A 19,131-nucleotide genomic window follows, 5' to 3' on the forward strand; every position below is an offset into this window, starting at 1 on the left:
AGTTACAGTCATGTAGGTCTCTGTGAGTCCCTTTCTTCTCCTTCAGAAAGGTGTAATTTTCCCTTTTCTTCCTCATGCCTTTCTTACTAAGCATGCTTTCTTTAAGACTTTGGGCTGCCCTTAGCATCTTGTGTTTCTTTAATTTTTCTCTAAAGCTTCCTTCTCCCAGCCATGTGCCTGCCACTCAGCCATGTGTCTGACTTCCCACACAGGCTCTAAACTTGCATGGCATCATGGTTTTCTTTTCTTCTTCCCACTATTCACCTCCTCAAGGCAGGTGCCAAGATTACCAACTTGCCTGCCCTGAGGATTTTTCTTTAAGATTCTAATAAAATTATAAAAGCTTCCATTTGGGTCCATTTTTAAATTCTTTTATGAATGAGACTAACAGTCCTCTAGGGGACCCTCTTTCTCCCTGTTTCATATTGGCAACCATGACGGGACCCCCAAAATTCTAATAACTTATTTATTTGGTGGTCATGCAGAGGTTTTCAAGGGCACACTTAATTTGGCCTTCTTAAGCAGATGAACTTCATTCTCATTCTTGCTGTCTTGCCTTGCAGCATTTGGACGGTGGCTGCAGCTGAGGCCACTGCAGCAGGGCAATGGCTGTATCTCTTGCCTCATGGACAAATGGAAAAAAAGATTTTAAATGTCATCTTTTTCCTGAACTTTTTCTCAGGCACAGGGGCTCAGAATTTTGATCTTAGGCCCTTTTGGGAACCAAGTAAGCTATGCTTCAAACCATGTGGTCCTGAGGCAGCTGCTTTTCTAAATAGATCTAAGCATTTTAAATTTTAGTGTACATGGAATGTCACAGGCTGTGCTCAGGTGAGACATGTGCTTTCAGAGCAACAATCCAATGACTTATGTGCTGGACATAGCACCCCGTTTCTTCTACTGCCTTCATGAATTTCTTCTCCAGCATAGTTTGTATCTAGGAATGAAGAGATCCAGAGGACTTTGCTTGGCTGTTACAGCTGCAATGGATGGTGCGAGACATGGATTCCTTTGTTTTGCTTTTCTATTTGGGATATATATATTCTCCTGTTATATCAAATCTAACTTAACTGGGTGCTTTCTAAAAGTATAAAAGGATTACTGTCCACATTTAATCTGTGAGACAATTGAATCCCACAGGCTTATATCCTGGTGACAGATGCTTATTTTATCATGGAGCTGAGATCATTAACGTGGCCATATGTCCTGGTTGCCATCCTCTCTACTAACCTCACCAAGAGGGAGGTAACCATGTGACCTGGTCTCCATCTTGGTTGATGACATCATCAATATGGGGACAGTCACATAGCTTGGTTGCCACCTTGGACAGTAACATTTTCAAAATGGTGATGCCCTGTGTGACCTCACCACCATCTTAATTTAACCACATGGCATAATTCAAAATGGTGATACCCATCAAATTATCAGTATAGGAATCATGAAAACCTAGGAATTCCCTGAACTGCAGGCATTTAATCACATGCCCTAATCCTTGTTTTGGTTTTCACCTTGGATTCTTGATGGAATCATAGAAAAGCAATGCATTTTTATGTCAGACTAAGGGAGTAATTCCAGATCTCCACAATGGGAGTTTAAATCTTAACATTGTTTGGGCCTGTTTCTAAAGGGGATTACTTTGAGTTTTAACTACTTGTATGGTATATTTACTGGTTTTTAAAGATGATTGTTTTAGATTTTTACGTTGTTTGACATATTTACTGATTTTTTTTAAAGAAAACTATTTTAGGTTTTGACATTGTTTACGTGACAGATTTACCTATTTTAAATGAATTATTTTGGATTTTAACATCCTTTATATGGTATATTTGCTGATTTCTAAAAGTGACTGTTTTGAATTCTTACTGTTTTGCATAGTATATTTGTCAGTTTCTAAAGGGAACTTAAATTTTTCTAGCCATATGCCTTCAAGACTAGCCAGGTACAAAGGGAGCTGACACTTTGTGATTGCTAGATCTGGGAATCTCATGTGAATTTGCTGTATTCCAGGGCTAAACCTTACAAGAAATAAGCTGCAACCAGCACATAGCTACAACAATGGGAGGTAAAAAGAATAATCTACTTGAGTGGGAGCCTTACAATGCAGCCTCCACTGGTTTTAATTCCTCTAAGCCTGTTTTTCTCTGGAATAGAGTATTTCCCTCTCTGATACTCAGTTGCTCTATGCTTGCTTTTGTTCCTGCCCCATCATGTTCTGGGTACCCCTGATTTTCACTTTCTAGTTACAATGTCATGGACAAACTAAAGGGAAAGAACATTTTGATATTGTCTCTTTGCAAGTTCTTTTAGGTACCATGGTTTTCTGTGTTCCTTATTCTCCAAGTTATGGGTACTTAATCCAAGATTATGCATGGTAAATTATGGTATGGTTTTGCTAATCCAGACATACTGATATCCCTATTTAAAATAAAGAGTGTGAGTTAAGAGTCTTGCCTTAGTTTAAAAATTAAATATGGATCAACAATTTGGAACTTTTAGTAAAAGGGTCAGAAGAAACATTTAAGATGATAGTAAGGTTCAGCTCACAAGGGAGCCAAATCAGGAAGCCCTCCCTAACTTATATAATCACTAGAAGTTGGTTAATTTCCCTAATGCATCAGGGCCAATATTTGCTCCAGAGGTTTCATGTATGGTGGTGTCCTGCATAGGCAAGATAAGATCAATAAGGCCAAATGCAGAAAGAATTCATTAATGTCTCAGAGTGTTAAATTGTCACATCAGTAAAAGAAAATAATTCTGAACAGGCTCCCCCTTCTTTAGGGTCACTAGTAAATAAGGATAGGATACAGGCACCTGAGCCCAAACCCACGCCGACAGTGGAGGGATAGTGACTAAGTCAGTAGGGTCGCCTTTTGTCATGAGAAAAGGATAAAGGTCTCTGGAGGATGCTCTGGAGAAGGAGACAAAGTAGGTTTTGGAGACTTCAGATATCTTCTTTCATCTTACAGAGGTATACATAAGACTACTGTGTCTTGAGCAAAGTTTTCCCTAGACTGTATCCTTACCCATTAAGATCTAAATGGATGCTTATGTCTTTCTGCACTCAGACCTGGTCTAGATACACAGTGGAGGGCAAAATTTGGCCAGTAATGGGAAACATCAAGGAGGAGGGTACTTATTAAGTCTTTTAGGTTGTCGTCTTCCTGAATAGACACACACTGACTGATTGTGTCTATAACCTTTCATGCATCTGGTTACATCAAGTATAGCCAGAGAGGATCTCAGGTTTGACATTGGTAAAGGCAGATACTTCTGTCAACCTAGTCCTACTTGAAAATGGGTGCTCACTGTCAAGTATCCATGGTTTAATAAAGCTTAAAAATATCAAGCAAAGTGACCTCTTCAAATGTTCTGTCTTTTGTCAATCCCTGTTCCCAATAAAGGACCCAATAGATAAAATGTGTCACCTAGACAAATGTATACAGATTATAAGAAGGACAAATGCTTTCAGCCCTGCTAGTAGTCACTGGACTCAACAGCTCTCCTGTTCAATGTAAATCACTGAGTTAAGTTCTAAAGAGAAACAAATGCTTTTTTATATTAATTATATTGGTAAATTGTTATGTACTGTTTGAGCGCACTGAGAAGCTGACTCTGGAGATGGGATTGACCCTCCCACTTCAGTCTCAAGCCTATTGTCTCAAGATGTTCTGCAAGACTCTTTTCCAGGTTCAGGCTGGCCCCCTGACCTTGTGACAAGAAAAAGGAGAACAACAAAATAGCCTAAGGATAAAGGCATTGTGCAGTTGAGAACAGCTAAGATATCAACTAATTTGAACAGAGGGTATTATTGCCTATAGTACAAGTAGCTAATGGAATTCTCTATTTTGTCACAACAATGAGGATAGTATATACAAAGATAAATTTAACTACTTAATGAAAAACCCAACAGGATAGATTTTTTTTTAAAAGAGGACAATTCAGTCAATGGAGAGGACAGAGAGGATCTTCTGCCTAGTTCCTCAGTCAGTAACTAGAGCATCAGAGTTTTCCTTAATCGATAATGCTGGAGGTTGTGAACATCAATTTGATAATGTTTAACTATGTACTAGTTGCTTCTCTCTACCTAGTGTTTATACTTCTTCAAAACCTAAAGCAAGGTTTTGGTAGGCCACTCTTTAAACTACATAAAGTAAAAAAAGATTTTTAACTGTCTTGTGTTTTCTGTAAGATTTACCTGGGAACTTATAAAGCACAGTGTGTATATGGGTAATAATAATTTATTACATTACCTTATGTGTGTACTTAGAGTCCATGTTCTTTTAATAAGATAATGCTGCACAGTATTCTCTTCTGAGTCAACTCCCATCTTCATGACTTCAACTGTGTCTACTAGCAAAAGATCATCACAATTGTGCTTGTTGACTATCATATTCTTTCACTGAAGGAGGGGCAAGAAAGGTCATTGGACCCTCAACGCTCTTCCCAGTCAACTGTATGTAATTTTCTCCCAATCACACATGGTCTCCTGGATTTGGGGAGAACTACAGTATATAATCTTGGGAAGGCCAGGAAAAAAAGATTTGATCCATGAGGTTAAAGAAAAGTCAATGTCCATGTTGGGTAAAGGCTTTCCAGTGCAAGTACACTCATGTCTTCCACATACCTCAGTAACCCCTCAATCATCTCTGCAAGTAAACTCAGTAAACACACTGGTTCCCCAGGGTGGCCTTTAATGTAATCAAATGGTTTGACACTGTAACCTTAGAAAGGGGGTAAATATTCCTTAGTATCCACAGGAAAAGAATTCTCACAACAGAAGGAAAATGTATTTGTTAATTTTATTATGTCTCATGGTTATTAAGAAAGAAAATGAAAAGGTAATAGATGTTAGAAGGCTATGAATATTGAGATATTAAGGATTTATGTATGAAATTATGATGGTTGAATATTTCCAAAATAGACAGAAAAAATAAAGAAACCTAAGCAAGTGATGAAGGTCTATATAAGTTTGTTACAATATATCAAGGATGAGACAAAGATAATATACACATAATCTTAAAATTTCCAAGGTCATAGTTTAGTCAAATAGTTTAAGGAACAAAATATATGTCTAGTCAAGGTTTATTTAAGAATGTTTGGTTTTTGCCTAAGCTTTATTTACATAGCACATGGTAATTAAAAGTACCAAATTTGTGTAACTAACCTTCTAGGGTGTTTAAGAGCCATACTTTGAAGCCTATACTAATCTGGTCAGAGGGATTAAAAATTGTTAAGGGATTAAAAAATGTTAAAGGAACGATTTTTTGACCCTTGCCCTGAGGTCAAGTAAGTTCCAGGGGACTATGGAGCATCTCTTGAAATATTCTGTAGCTGTGGTGAGTCATCTGTCCTCTTGTTCAGGTAGGCCATGGAGACCCCACCAGATGGATTTGAACCAGAGTCCAGTCTGCAAAGAGGAGGGTCAACACAAAGGAAACATTTCCTCCACGCTTCCAAGTGAATCCAGCCATCTTATCTTCAGGTAGATGGAACTGGTAAAATAAAGTTCTGAGGAGCCAGGGGCTCCTCCCAATCCCATGTGACTCCTGAGGAACAGATCCTCAAATGACCTTAAGAGTAAAAATAAATTGGGTTATTTGGGCCAACTGTATGGTCTTAAACACCCAAAAGGAAAGTATAAACAAAGATTAAAATGATCAGTATATTTCTTTAAGAGTCAAAATGATTGCATTTCCCAGACATTAGACTTAAGTCCATATAAAATGTTATCTAGACAATTATTTCTCATTGATTTTGTTCTTAACAAGAAAATCCTGCTCAGGTGTAAGACTTCAAATCTTGGTCTTCAATACTGTAGTGCCCACCTGTAGCTAAGAGAGACAACCCACTATTCTAAAATGATGGCTAAATTAGTTTTCTCTCCCTGTCTAGAAGCCATTTAGAAGAAAACTGATTCTAACCACTCCAACAGCTATCAAAGTGCCTGAAAACAAATTCTGAGTTCATCACTCTTGAACCCAGCCTTGGTGGCCAAAAGAAAAATGAGGAGGAACCCAATAGATGGACGCTTTTAAAGCCCTCATCAGGAAATTCTAATGGACTTTGATTTGGACATTTAAAATCAGCCCTGTTCTTTTTTCTGGTTTCCTGTCTAGAGCTTGTAATGCTAACTATTCTTGCTTTTACTTCTTCACATCTCCCAGGCACTGGTCAAGGACTTTCATTTCTCCCTAAGTTAAGAGGTATGCAATTTGGGAGTCTTTTAGATAGACCCAATGAAGGGGTATCCCAATTGCCACACCCTGCATCCCTGTTCAGTATTGAAGAAGCCAGAGGGGTCTGCATCCCAATTCCCAATTGGCAATTTGGGTAACCTTTTCAGATGGAGGTAGGAATTGACTAGGCAGTTAGTGTAAAAAGACCCAAGAAAAGTAGTCAGTTTCTTGGCTAAAAGCCAAAATGTCCTTGGGCCTTTTAGCAGCATACTCTGTTCCAAAGGCCAAAAAAAAAAAAAAAAAAAAAAGTACTTGGGAGCTCTTATCTAAAATATTTTAGCTCTTATTTAGCTCTTATCTAAAATATTTTAGGGTTACCTCTTCAGAGGGGGGACTGTTAGAGTAACAAAAAGCCCCATAAATTTAACTGGTCAAGACTATAAAATCCCTAGTCTATCTGTTGGAAAACCCACACTTCCAGTCCCACTGGTCAATCGCCTGGTGATGGAATCACACCTAGGAAGGCAGGTTCACCTTAAGTTATGAAATAGTTGGGTGGAATACCTGGTGCATTAATGAGGGAGCAAATTTTTCCTGCCTGGAATCCCGCCTTGTAACACAGAACTCTGTAAAACTTCCAGACAAGCCACAGTCATGTATGTCTCTGTAAGCCTGTCCACCTTTCTTTCCTTCAGAAAAGAGTAATTTTCCCTTTTCTACTTCATGCCTTTCTTACTAAACTTGCTTTCTTTAAGGCTTTGGGCTGCATCTTGTGTTTTTTTACTTTTTCTCTAAAGCTTCCTTCTCCCAGTCATGTATGTGGCTGCCAGTATCTGACTTCCCAAGCAGGCTCTAAACATGCATGGCTTCATAGCTTTCTTTTCTTCTTCCCACCAATCACCTCCTCAAGGCAGCTGCCAAGATTACCAGCTTTCCTGCCCTGAGGCTTTTTCTTTAAGATTCTAATAAAATTTAAAAGCTTCAAAAAAAAGTGCTCTTGGATGCAAATGGGAGATTGAAATGGGATGACATGACATAATTTATTCTAACTTGCTCAGGGATGGGGATGGGGATCAGGATAGGATGGGATGACACAATCTAAACTGCTCTGGAATGTAGATGGGGATGTGGATGTGGATATGGATGGGATGGGATGACAATGTATTGTAAACTGCTCTGTGAGGACCGGGATGGGGATGGGATGATACAATGTATACTAAACTGCTCTGCCATGGGAATGGAATTGGGATGGTGATAGGATGGGATGATACTATCTATTCTAAACTGCTCTGGGACATGGATGGGGATTGGGATGATATTGGGATGGGATGACACCATTTAAACTTTTCTGGGATGGGAACCACATGGTATATGATATAATGTATTCTATGCTGCTATGGAATTGGGGAGGAGAAGGAAATGGGGATAGGACAGGATGACACATGTATTCTAAAATACTGTCTGAGGGGGATGGGAAGGAATGATACAATGCATTCTAAACTGCTCTGGGATAAGAATGGGAATGGGGTTGGAATGGAATGACACAATATATTCTAAACTGGTCTGGGATGGGGATGGGAATGAGAATGGGATGACACAATCTATTCTAACATCTCTAGGAGTGGGCATGAGGATGGGGATGGAATGGGATGACACAACCTATTCTAAACTGATCTGGGATGGGGATCAGGATGTGATGACACAATTTATTCTAAACTGCTCTGGAATCTGGTAGGGGATAGGATGAGGATGGGGATGGGATGGGATGGGATGGGATGGGATGGGATGGGATGGGATGGGATGACACAGTATATTCTAAATTGCTCTAGGATGGGGATGGGGAGGGGACAGGGATGGACATGGAGCTGGAGATGGAGAAAGGGAACAGATGGGGATGGAACAGATGGGGATGGAATGGGATGATGCAATGTTTTCTAAACATCTCAGGAATGCGGATGGGGATGGGAAGTAATGGGATGGTATGACACAATGTATCACTTAGGGAAGAGGATAGGGATGTAGATGGGATGATATGGAATGGCATAATGTTTTCTGAACTAGTCAGGGATGGGGATGGAGATGTGGTTGGGGATGGAATGGGATGATACAATATGTTCTAAACTGCTTGGCAATGGGAATTGGATGGGAATGAAGATGGGATGGGATGACACAATGTATTGTAAATGCTCAGGCATGAGGGTAGGGATGGGAAAGGAGATGCGGACAGGGAAGGGAGAGGATGACACAGTATGTTCTAAATTTCTCAGGATGGGGATGGGATGGGATGGGAAGACACAATGTATTGTAAACTGCTCTGAGATGGGAATGGGGATGGAGATGGTGTGGAATTATGCAATGTATTCTAAGTTGCTCACAGATGGGGATGGGGAAGGGGATGGAATGGGATGATGGGGTGTATTCTATACTGCTGAGTAGGGTATATGAATGGTATGGAATTATCCGGTGTATTCTAAGCTGCTCAGGGATAGGGATGGGGATGGGATGGGATGGGATGGGTAGGATGACACAATGTATTGTAAAGTGCTCAGGGAAGAGGATAGGGGTGGAGATATGGATGGTATTGAATGACACACTGTTTTCTGAACTACTCTAGAATGTGAATGGAGATGAGGTTGGGGATGGGATGGGATAACAATATGTTCTAAACTGCTTGGGGATGGGGATTGAGTTGGGATGGAATAACACAATGTATTGTAAACTGCTCAGGGATAGAAAGGAGATGGCATGGGATGACACAATGTATTGTAAACTGCTCTGAGATGGGGATGGGGATGGTATGGAATTATCCAATGTATTCTAAGCTGCTCATGAATAGGGAAGGGGAAAAGGATGTAATGGGATAAGACTATGTATTCTAAATTGCTTAGATAATCAGGATGGGGATGGTGATGAGAATGTGATGGGATGTCACATTATATTCTAAATTGTTCTGGGATAGGATGGAATGGGTCACATATATTCTAAACTGCTCTGGGATGGGGATGAAGATGGCGATGGCAATGTCTATGGCAATAGTGATGGGAACAGAGATAAAATGTATTCTAACCTGCTCTGAGATGGGGATGGGGATGGAGATGGGAATGGGATGACACCATGCTCTGGGATTCAAATGGGAATGGGGATTGGAATGAGATTATACAGTGTATTATAACCTGCTGTGGGATGGGGATGGTAATGGGAATTGGTAGGATGACACAAATTATTCTAAACTACTCTGGGATATGACAGGGATGGGGATGGGATGGTATACCACATGTATTTTAAACTGCTCTGGATTGGGAATGGGAATGGGGATAAGGATGGCTCAGATGTGATGACACAATGTATTCTAAACTGCTCTGGGATGGGGATGGGGATGGGATGAGATGGGATACCACATGTATTTTAAACTGCTCTGGGATAGGAATGCGGATGGGGATGTCTATGGCAATGGCAATGGGGATAGAGATAGAAACAGATGATAAAATGTGTTCTAGCCTGCTCTGAGATGGGAATGGGGATAGAGATGGGAATGGGATGACACAATGTATTTTAAAGTACTCTGGGATGCAAATGGGAATGGCGATTGAAATGGGATGACACAATGTATTATAACCTGCTATTGGATGGGGATGGGAATGGGAATGGAATGGGATAACACAATGCATTGTAAACTACTCTGGGATGGGAATGTAAATGGGGATAAGGATGGCTCAAATGGGATGACACAATGTACTCTAAACTGCTCTGGGAAGGGAATGGGCAGAGGATGGGGATGGAAATGGTATGGGATGATGCAATGCTTTCTAAACATCTCAGGAATGCAGATGGGGAAGGAGTTGTGGAGTGATAGGTGAGATGACACAATGTATTGAAAGGTGGTCAGGGAAGAGGATAGGGATGGAGATATGGATGGTATGGAATGATATACTGTTTTCTGAACTACTCTGGAATGGGGATGGAGATGTGGTTGGGGGGTGGTATGGGATAACACAGTATGTTCTAAATTGCTTGGGTATGGGAATGGGATGGGATGGGGTTGGGATGGGAATGACACAATGAATTGTAAACTGCTCTGAGATGGGAATGGGGATGGGGATGGTATGGAATTGTCCAATGTATTCTAAGCTGCTCAGGGATAGGGATGAGAAAGAGGATGGAATGGGATTAAACAATGTATTGTAAACTACTCGGGAATCAGGATATAGATGGTGATGGGGATGGGATGGGATATCACATGTATTCTAAATTGCTCTGGGGATGGGGATGTGGATAGAGATGGCGATGGCAATGTCTATGTCAATGGCGATGGGGATGGAGATGGGAACAGATGATAAAATGTATTCTAACCTACTCTGAGATGGAGATGGGGATGGAGATGGGAATGGGATGACACAATATATTTTAAAGTGCTCTGGGATGGGAATGGGAATGGGAATCGGAATGAGGATCGGGATAGATGGGATGATGCAATTTATTCTAAACTACTCTGGAATATGATGGGGATGGAGATGGGGATGGGATGGTGCATCACATGTATTCTAAACTGCTCTAAATCAGGACTGGGATTGGGGATAAGGATGGCTCAGGTGGGATGACACAATGCATTCTAAACTGCTCTGGGATGGGGATGGGAATGAGGTTGGAATGGGATGACACAGCATATTCTAAACTGGTCTGGGATGGGAATAGGAATGGGATAATACAATCTATTCTAACTTCTCCAGGGTTGGCATGAGGATAGGGATGGAATGGGATGATAAAACCTATTCTAAACTGACATGGGATGGGGATCAAAGTGTGATTACACAATGTATTCTAAACTTCTCTGGAATCTGGTAGGGGACAGGGATGGGGATGGGAAGGGATGACACAATGTAGTCTAAACTGCTCTAGGATGGGGATGGGGAGGGGATGGGAATGGAGATGGAAATGGGGAAAAGAAACAAATGGGGATGGAATGGGATGATGCAATGTTTTCTAAACATCTCAGGAATGCAGATGGGGATGGGGATGGGAAATAATGGAATGGGATGACACAGTGTATTTCACAGTGCTCAGGGAAAAGAATAGGAATGTAGATGGGGATGGTATAGAATGGCACAACGTTTTCTGAACTATTTAGGGATGGGGATGGAGATGTGTTTGGGGATGGGATGGAAAAGGGTGGGATGAAACTGTACTGTAAACCTCCCAAGAATGGGGAGGGGAGGGGATGGGATGACACAATGTGTTCTAATTGCTCAGGGATGGGATGAGGATGGGGAAGGATATGAGGATGGGGGATGAATGTCAAACAATATATTCTAAATTTCTCAGGGATAAGGATGGGATGGGATGAGATGGAAAGACACAATGTATTGTAAACTGCTCAGGGGTAGGGAGGGGATGGAATGGGATGACACAATTTATTCTAAACTTCTCTAAGATGGGAATGGGGATGCAAAGGTATGGAATCATCCAATGTATCCTAAGCTGCTCAGGGATGGGAATTGGGAAGGGGATGAAACGGGATGACAAAGTGTATTTTATACTGCTCTGAGATGGGTATGGGAATGATATGGTATTATCCCATGTATTCTAACCTGCTCAAAGGTGGGGATGGGGAACTAGAGGGAATGGGATGACACAATGTGTTCTATACTGCTCTGAGATGTAAATAGGATGGTGTGGAATTATCTACTGTATTCTAAGCTGCTGGGGGATAGGAATGGGGAAGAGGATGGAATGGGATGTCAAATTTTAGTGTAAACTACTCGAGATCAGGATGGGTATGGGGATTGTGATGGGGATGGGATGGGATGTCACATTATCCTAAACTGTTCTGTGATGGGATGAGATGGGGATGGGGATGTGATGGGATACCACATGTACTCTAAACTGCTCTGTCATGGGGATGCCGATGGGGATATCTATGACAATGACAATGGAATTGGAGATAGGAACGAATGATAAAGTATATTCTAACCTGCTCTGAGATGGAGATGGGTATAGAGATCAGAATGGGATGACACAATGTATGGAAAACTAGTGTGGGATATGACAGGGATGGGGATGGGAATGGGTATCGGGACCGTGATGGGATGGTATATCACATGTATTATAAACTTCTCTGAATGCAGATGAGAATAGGGATAAAGATGGCTGGTGATGGGATGACCCAATGTATTCTAAACTGCTCTGGGATGGAGATGGGGATGGAAATGGAATGGGAATGAGATGATACCATCTACTCTAACCACTTCGGGAGTGGGTATGAGGATGGGGATGGAATGGGATTACACACGCTATTCTAAAATGGTCTGGGATGGGGATCAGAATGTGATGACAGTGTTTTCTAAACTGCTCTTGAATCTGGTAGGGGATAGGAATGGAGCTGGGATGGGATAACATAATGGATTCTAAACTGCTGAGATGGGGACGGGCACAGGATAGGTATGGAGATGGGGAAAAGGAAGGGATGGAGATGGGATGGGATGACACAAAGTATTCTAAACATCCCAGGAATGCTGATGGAGATGGAAATATGAAAATGATGGGATGGAATGACAGAATCTATTGTGAAGTGCTCAGAGAAAAGGATAGGGATGGGGATGGGGATGGTACAGAATAACATGATGGTTGCTGAACTACTCAGGGTAAAGGATGGAGATGTGGTTGGGTATAGGATGGGATAACACAATATGTTCCAAACTGCTCATGGATGGGAATGGGATGGGATGGGGATGGGATGGGATGGGATGGGATGACAAATGTATGGTAAATTGCTCAAGGATGGCGTTAGGGGTGAAGATGGAGATGGGGAAGGGGAAGAGCATGAGAATGGGGGGGGATGATACAATGTATTCTAAATTTCTCAGGGATGGGGATTGGATAAGGTGGGAAGACCCAATTTTTTTCTCAGTTGTTCTGAGATGAAAATAAATGTATCTTATGGAATTATCCAATGTATTCTAAGCTGCCCAGGGATAGGGATGGAAGGGGGTTGAATGGGATGATGCAATATATTTTAAACTGCTTGGGGTTTAGGATGGGGATGGGGATGGTGGTGTCACATTATATTCTAAACTATTATGGGATGGGATGGGATGGGATGGGGATAAGATTGGATGTGATGTGACATGTATTCTAAACTTTTCTGGAATGGGAATAGTGATGGGGATGGCAATGGTGATGTCTATCACAATTGTGTTGGGGATGGAGTTGGGAAGGGATGATACAATGTATTCTAACATGCTCTGGGATTGGGATGGGGATGGAAATGGGAATGGGACGTCACAATGTATTGTAAACTGCTCAGGGATGAAGGTGAGGATAGAGATGGGCATGGGGAATGAGAGGAGGATGGGGATGGGAAAGGATGACACAGTGTATTCTAAATTTCTCAAGGATTGGGATGGGATTGGATGAGAAGACACAGTGTATTGTAAATTGAGATGGGAATGGGGACGGGGATGGTATGGAATTTTTCAGTGTATTCTAAACTGCTCAGTAATGGGGATGGGTAAGGGCATGGAATGGGATGACACAATCTATTCTGAATGGCTCTGGGATGGGGATGAGAATGGACTTGGAATTGGGATGGCACAATGTATTCTAAACTGGTCTGGGATGGGGATGGGAATGGGGTTGGAATGGGAAGACACAATGTATTGTAAACTTCTCAGGGATGAAGATGTGGATAGAGATGGGCATGCGGAATGAGATGAGGATGTGATGGGAAAGGATGACACAATATATTCTAAATTTCTCAAGGATGGGGATGGGATGGGATGGGATGGGATGGGATGGGATTTTTCAGTGTATGCTAAGGTGCTCAGGGATGGAGATGGGTAATAGGATGGAATGGGATGACACGATCTATTCTGAACTGCTCTGGGATGGGGATGCAGTTGGAAATGGAATGGGAATGAGATGACACAATGTATTCTAACCTCTCCAGGAGTGGGCATGAGGATGGGGATGGAATGGGATAACACAACATATTCTAAAAATGATCTGGGATGTGGATCAGAATGTGATGACAATATATTCTAAACTTCGCTGGAATCTGGTAGGGGATAAGGATGGGCACATGATGGGATGATACAGTGTATTCTAAATTTCTCTAGAATGGGGATGGGAAGGGGATGGGGATGGAGATGGAGATGGAGATGGGGAAAAGGAATGGATAGGGATGAAATGGGATGATGCAATGTTTTCTGAACATCTCAGGAATTCTGATGAGGATGGGGATGGAGAAATAATGGGATGACATGACACAATGTAATACACAGTGCTCAGGTAAGAGGATAGGAATGTAATGGGGATGGTATGGAATGGTGCAACGTTGTCTTAACTACTCGGGGATGGGGATGGAGATGTGGTTGCAGATGGGATGGGATGGGATGGGATGGGATGACACAATATGATCTAAACTGCTTGAGAATGGGAATAGGATGGGGATTGAGATGGGCTGGGATGACACAATGTATTGTAAATGTTGAGGGATGAGGATGGGGATGGGAAAGGAGATGAGGATGGGGAGGGACGGGGATGACATAATATATTCTAAAATTCTTAGGGATGGGAATAGGATGGGATGGGATGGGATGGGATGGGATGGGATGGGAAGACACAATGTATTGTAAACTGCTCTGAGAAGGGAATGGGGATGGGATGGTATGGAATTATGCAATGTATTCTAAGATGCTCAGGGATGGGGAAAAGGATGGAATGGGATGACACAACGTATTCTATTCTTCTCTGAGATGGGTATGGGAATGGTATGGAATGATCCAATGTATTCTAAGCTGCTCAGGGAAGGGAGGGGGAAGGGGATGGATTGGGAAGACACAATGTAATATAAAATGCTTGTGAATCAGGATGGGATGGGGATTGGGGTTGGGATGGGATATATGTCACATTATTCAAAACTGTTCTGGGATGAGGATGGGGATGGTGATGGGGATGGGCATAGGATGAGATAATACAATATGTTCTAAACTGCTTGGGAATGGGAATGGGTTGGGGATCGAGATGGGCTGGAATGACACAATATATTGTAAATGCTCAGGGATGAGGATGGGGCTGAGGAAGGTGATGAGGATGGGAAGGGGCAGGTATGACACAATATATTCTAAATTTCTCAGGGATGGGAATAGGATGGGATGGGATGGGAAGACACAATGTATTGTAAACAGTTGTGAGATGGAAATGGGGATGTGATGGTATGGAATTATCCAACGTATTGTAAGCTACTCATGGATGGGGCTGGGGAAGGGAATGGAATTGTCCAATGTATTCTAAGCTGCTCAGGGAAGGGATGGGGAAGGGGGTGGATTGGGAAGACACAATGTACTGTAAGATGCTTGGGGATCAGGATGGGATGGGGATTGTAATGGGGATGGGAAGGGATGTTACACTATTCTAAATTGTTCTGGGATAGAATGGGGATGGGGACGGGGATGGGATCTGATGGGATACCACAAGTATTCTAAACTTCTCTGGGATTGGAATGGGGGTGTGGATGGGGATATCTGTGGCAATGGTGATGCCGAGGGAGATAGGAACAGATGATAAAATGTATTCTGCCTGCTCTGAGATGGTGATGGGATGGAGATAGGAATGGGATGACACATGTATTGGAAACTACTCTGGGATATGACAGGGATGGGGATGGGAATGGGGATCCGGATTGGGATGGGATGGTATATCACATGTATTCTAAACTGCTCTTAATGTAGATAAGAATAAGGATAAAGATGGCTGGCGATAGGATAACCTAGTGTATTCTAAAGTGATCTGGAATGGGGATGGAAATGGAATGGGAATGAGATGACACCATTTATTCTAACCTCTTCAGGAGTGAATATGAGGATGGGGATGCAATGGGATTACACAAGCTATTCTAAATGTTCTGGTATGGGGATCAGAATGTGATGACACAATATTTTCTAAACTGCTCTGGAATCTGGTAGGGGATAGGAATGGAGTTGGGATGGGATGACACAATGGATTCTGAACTGCTCTGAGATGGGAATGGGCATAGGATGGGTATGGAGATGATGGGGAAAGGGAAGGGATGGAGATGGGATGGGATGGGATGAAAAAGTATTCTAAACATCTCAGGAATTCTGATGGAGATGGAGATGTGAAAATGATGGGATAGAATGACAGAATGTATTGTGAAGTGCTCACAGAAAATGATAGGGATGTGATGGGGATGGTACAGAATAACATGATGGTTGCTGAACTACTCAGGGAAAATGATGGAGATGTGGTTGGGTATGGGATAGGATAACACAGTATGTTCCAAATGCTTGAGGATAGGAATGAGATGGGGATGGGGATGGGATGTAATGACAAATGTATGGTAAACTGCTCAGGGATGGGGATGGGTATGGGGATGGAGATGGGGAAGGGGAAAATCATGGGGATGGGAAGGGGTGATACAATGTATTCTAAATTTCTTGGGGATGGGCATGGGATGGGATGGGATGGATAGGCTCAATTTTTCTCAACTATTCTGAGATGAAAATAAATGTATCCTATGGAATTATCCAATGTATTCTAAGCTGCTCGGGTATAGGGATGGAAGGAGATTAAATGGGATGACAGAGGGTATTGTAAACTGCTTGGGGTTCAGGATGGGGATGGGGATGGTGGTGTCACATTATATTCTAAACTTCCCATCCCATTCTGGCATGGGATGGGAAGGGGAAAAGGATTGGATGGGATATGACATGTATTCTAAACTCTTCTGGAATGCATATAGGGATGGGGATGGCAATGGTGATGTCTATGGCAATTATGTTGGGGTTGAGTTGGGAAGGGGTGATACAATGTATTCTAACATCCTCTGGGATGGGGATGGGGATGGAGATGGGAATGGGATGTCACAATGTATTGTAAACTGCTCAGGGATGAAGGTGGGGATAGAGATGGGCATGGGGAATGAGAGAAGGATGGGGATGGGAAAGGATGACACAATGTATTCTAAATATCTCAAGGATCAGGATGGGATTGGATGAGAAGACACAATGTACTGAAATTGCTCTGAGATGGGAATGGGGATGAGGATGGTATGGAATTTTTCAGTGTATTCTAAACTGCCCAGGAATGGGGATGTTTAGCAGCATGGAATGGGATGACAGATTCTATTCTGAACTGCTCTGGGATGGGGATGAGAATGGGCTTGGGATGGGATGACACAATGTATTCTAAACTGGTCTGGGATGGGGATGGGAATGGAGACAGGGATGGGATGGGATGACACAATGTATTAAAATTTTCTAGGATGGGGACAGGGTGGGATGTAACAATGTATTCTAAGCTGCTCTGGAATAGGGATGGGAATGGGGATGGGAATGGGATGATACAATCTATTCTAAACTGCTCAGGGAAGGTGATGGGGATGGGGATGGGGATGGGGATGGGGATGGGAATGGGGATGAGGATAGGAATGGGGATAGGGATGGCTTTAGGGGTGGGAATGGGATGGAATGACACAATGTATTCTCAACTCCTCAGGGATGGGAATGGGGGTGAGAATGGGTATCTGGATGAGAAGGGAAGGCATAATATATTATAAACTGCTCAGGATGGGAATGCAGAAGGGGACAGGGATTGGATGGAATGGCACAATATATTCCAAATTCCTCAGGGATGGGGAATGGGATGGTATGACAAAATGTATTCTAAATTCTATGAGATAGGGATAGGGATGGGAATGGGGATGGGAAATGGGAATGGGATGGGATGATACAACCTAGTCTAAACTGCTAGGGGAAGATGATGAGGATTGAGATGGGGATAGGGATGTGGATGGCATGGGATGACACAATGTATTCTAAACTCCTTGGGAGATGAGGACAGGGATGGTGAAGGGGATGTGAGTGGGGACGAGATGGAATGACAGAATGTATTATAAACTGTTCTGGTATGGGAATACAGATGGGGATGGGATAGGATGACACAGTGTATTCTAAACTGCTCAGAAATGGGGATGGGGATAGGATGGGATGACACAATGTATTCTAAACTGTTCATTGCTGCAGATGGGATGAGGATGGGATGGGATGACACAATGTATTCTAAACTGTTCTGGGATGGGGATGCAGATGGTGATGGTGTTGGGGATGAGGACAAGATGGGATGACAAAATGTATTCTAACGTACTCTATGGAGCTAGGGATTGGGAAGGGATGGGATGGCACCACACAATATTCTAAATTGCTAGGGGATGGGGATGGGGTGGGATAACACAGTATATTCTAAATTGCTAGGGAATGGGAATGGGGATGGGATGAGATGCACAGTTTATTTTAAACTGCTAAGGGATTGGTATGGAGATTGGAATGAGGATGGGGATGGGAAGAAACAAAGTATTTGAAATTCCTTGGGCTATGGGGATGGGATGGCACAATGTATTCTAAACTCTCTAGAATAGGGATGGAGATGTGGATTGGATGGGATAACACAATCTATTTTAACTGCTGTGGAATAGGGATAGGGATAGGGATAGGGATAGGGATAGGGATGGGCTGGAGATAGGTTGGAATGACACAAGGTGTTCTAAACTGCTGGGAATGGGGATGGGGTGGGGATAGGGATCGGGATGGAGATGGGGATGGAATGACACAAAGGATTCCACATTCCTCAGGGTTGGTGATGGGGATGGGGATGGGGATGGGGATGGGGATGAGGATGGGGATGGGGATGAGGATGGGGATGGGATAAGATGACATAATGTATTCTAAACTGTTCTGGGATGAGGATGGGGATGGGGATAGGGATGGGATAGGATGGGATGGAATGGGATGATACAATGTATTCTAAATTTCTTGCAGCTGTGGATAGGGATGGTATGGGATGACACAAATTACTCTGAACTGCTCTGCAATGGGGATGGGGAAGGGGATGGGGATTTGGACAGGCATGTGGCTAGGAAGGGGGATGGGAATGGGAATGGGGG

The sequence above is a fragment of the Nannospalax galili genome, unplaced genomic scaffold (genome assembly GCF_000622305.1).
Source record: "Nannospalax galili isolate Female #2095 unplaced genomic scaffold, S.galili_v1.0 scaffold861, whole genome shotgun sequence".
NCBI lineage: Eukaryota > Metazoa > Chordata > Mammalia > Rodentia > Spalacidae > Nannospalax > Nannospalax galili.